Raw genomic sequence first — 3416 nt, 5'->3', positions numbered from 1 at the left:
GCCAACAGATTGTACATATTAACAAAGGCAAACATAATAATAAAGGAAGTAGAGTTCTACAAAAATTAAATAATGAAAATGGTATTCAGAAACCCATTAGCAAGGAACTATGATGCTAGGAAAAGTAGCACTTTCAGTGTAAGCAAAGACCTTTGCTTTTAAAATCCTTAATGAAGATGAGTCCAAAAAACAGTACTAAAAGCTATGGGAAAGTCTTGAAAATCAAACTGCAAAAAAAAAAAAAAAAAAATACAGGCTGCTGAGTTGATGCCCATAATGGACGCTGAAGTCAATACCACACGTGTTAGTTAAATGGCTGCAAACCACCACTAAATGGATACATGAAGTACATTTTGTGTGTCTATTCTGTCTTTTTTTTTTTCTTGTTTAAATCAAAGCCTATTGCTAGAACTAAGGAATTTCAAAACTTCACATTCTGGTATAAAACTGCAGCCATTGGGGCTTCCCTGGTAGCGCAGTGGTTGAGAGTCCGCCTGCCAATGCAGGGGACACGGGTTTGTGCCCCGGTCGGGAAGGATCCCACATGCCGCAGAGTGGCTGGGCCCGTGAGCCACGGCCGCTGAGCCTGCGGGTCCGGAACCTGTGCTCTGCAGCGGGAGAGGCCACAACAGTGAGAGGCCCGCGTACCGCAAAAAAAAATACTGCAGCCATTGGAGATTTTCTCTGAGCTCCCTATTGACTCTTGCTCTACGCTTTTCTCCTCCTCTATATGCCTTTCTCTTCTTTCTTTTTTTTTTCCCTCACCTTCTGTATTCCCACCAAAATTACTGCCAAAATTGTTAATTTCAGTCATTTAATTTTTTATCATGAGTTTTAAGTCCCCTTTTCCAAGAGGCATTTATACTTTCAAAGCTATCTCTAATAGTGAAAAGGAAGTCTCCATATTCTGGCAAGCAAATGAGAGACAGATTCTCTTTGTGGGAGGGAATGGGCAGCTCAAGTCCTTGACATCAGATCCCACTATCTGCAGCACCCTGAGAGGATGCAAGAGTTTGGTGTGGAAGTGAAGTTCCCCTCTTGGCTCTCAGCTCACTACTCCAGATTTACTGAAATTGAGCATCAGATCCTTTCTTTTTTATGCTAAGGTCCTCCATGCTGCCAGAAAACCACTGGAGTTGTCCTGAGGTCTAGAAACCTCTTGTCAATCCTACTGTTGTACACGTCATTGCAAATGTATTTGAGCTAACAAGGGAACACATCTAATAGTACATAAATTCAAATCCCTCCTGTTTTTCTTGTGAAAGATAATAATTTGTTAGCTTAAATAAGAGGCAGGCCCTTTCTGAGAACTATCATTCTGTGAAATTAACACCTAAGATCTTTTTCCTGATAAGAAGTTTGCAATTAATAGTTAACTATGAATATCAAGCCAGAATTTCTTACTTTCAACTCTTCATGACTACAATAAATGAAGAAAGCTTTAGTTCAAATACACAGCTGATTTTACCTAACAAGAGAACCAAGAAAGTACCCCAATTAACGAGTTGTTAATAGTTCAATCATTCATCTATTCATTCATTCAAAAAATAACTTATTAAATACCTATTATAAACTAGGCCCTGTGCTAAGCCAACGGAGATATAATAATAATAGCTAATATTTATTGAGCACTTTATGGTATATTAGGCATTTTCTAAAGGCTTTACATGTAATGTCTCATTTAATCCTCACAGGAGGTACTGGCCTGTCTCTAACATTTGCCAGGTTAGAGAAGCAAGGGTAAAATAGAGGACTCTAGCCTACCTCCCTTCTCTCCCCACCTACAGCATATCTTTCGTCACACAAGGAGCCTTGCATCAATTGGTGTAGACACCTTGACCCAAACATCCAAGCTGTGTCCACCTTCCCACTCTACACACAGCAGATCCTTAGTTACCTACCATAAGGTCTCTGGGTACACACACCAGAGACACAGACTAGCTTTGGGAGGATGGACCTGGGGAAAAGCCCAGCTAGCTCTGGAAGCTTGCTCAGAGCTATTTGGGTAGGGAGTCCTGGGATCTCAAGTATCAGAAGTATGGTCTAGAAGAGACAGGTACAGGAATTGAACTGCTTGCCCATGGGGTGAGACACAGCCAGAAGAAAGTTATCTTCTAAAGCACAAGGTCCAGGGCAGGAGCCTTAGTTGCCTAGGTCTAAAGGGCAGTATCAGTGAGGAAGGTATAATTATTATCCCCAATTTAAAGATGAGAAAACTAAGATCAGAGGTTAAACAACTTGTCTTAGGTCACATAGCTAATACATGACAAAGCCAGGATTTGAAAGCAGACAGGCCCTGGAGTCAGACTGCATGGGTTCAAATCCTAGTTCGGCCCATTAGACAATGTTGTCCCTCCATGGATTAATGAAGAAAATAGTTCTCTGTTGTCATAGTTTATTGTGTAGTGGAAAAGAGACAAAAAACAAATTTAAAAACTGAATAACTATATAATTATGTATTTTATAGTATAAATTATAAAATATAAATGCTATAAACAAAGGGTAGTGGTAGGAAATGTAACCAGTGGGTCCAGGGACAAGGAAGCTCATTTGGATAGAGGTCATTATAAAAGGTCTTTCTAAAGAGGTTACACCAAGGTGACAGCTAAAAGATGAGAAATGGTCAGCAGCCATGCAAAGACAAGGGAAGGAACAGTCCAGTCACAGGATCTAGTGTACATATGGAAAGCCTGAAGACACCTGTCCAAGTTAATTCAAAACACCTATTTTTCAACCAACATCATTCATTCTCTCATTCATTCCTCCATTCATTCATTCAAAAAAATATTTCTAAAAGCCTATTTTACGTAAGTTCTATAGTAAAAGTAGGATACATCAGGACAAATCCTCACTTTCAGAAGTTCATAGTCAGCCTAGTAGGGAAGTGTAGATGCCCAAACAACTAAAAAAATGGTGAACATTTATTAGCTGCTCACTAGGCAACAAGTGCTATACTAAATACCTTACATCCATTATTTCATTTAATTTTCACAGTAACCCTATGAAGTATGTACTATTATTGTCTCCATTTTATAGATGAGAAGCTGAGCAGCTAGATAACTTGCAATGGTCACATAGCTGGTAAATGGCTGAGCCATTTAACTACCATATTAAAATATACTTCCAATATGTCACGCAAATTGGAGGAGAGAAGAAAATTTGCAGGTAAGCAGAAGAAAAGCAGCTCGACTTTTGCATTTCATTGATTACCCTAACATCTGGAACCTACTAACACCAAGATAAGGGTAATGCCAAGTTCTCAGTAGTCCTGCAACTTCTCTGAACTTACTTTAAATTTTATCTCCCTGACATAGACCCTGAGAGTCACTGGCCAGAAGACAACTCAGTAACCCCTCTCAGGTCCCAATCTGTGTCCCTTAATCCTGTCTCCTTCAGATGAGCACCAGAGATCCACT

Source organism: Leucopleurus acutus (assembly GCF_964270905.1).
Source record: "Leucopleurus acutus genome assembly, chromosome: 14".
Classification (NCBI taxonomy): domain Eukaryota; kingdom Metazoa; phylum Chordata; class Mammalia; order Artiodactyla; family Delphinidae; genus Leucopleurus; species Leucopleurus acutus.
This window is presented reverse-complemented; position numbering follows the sequence as displayed.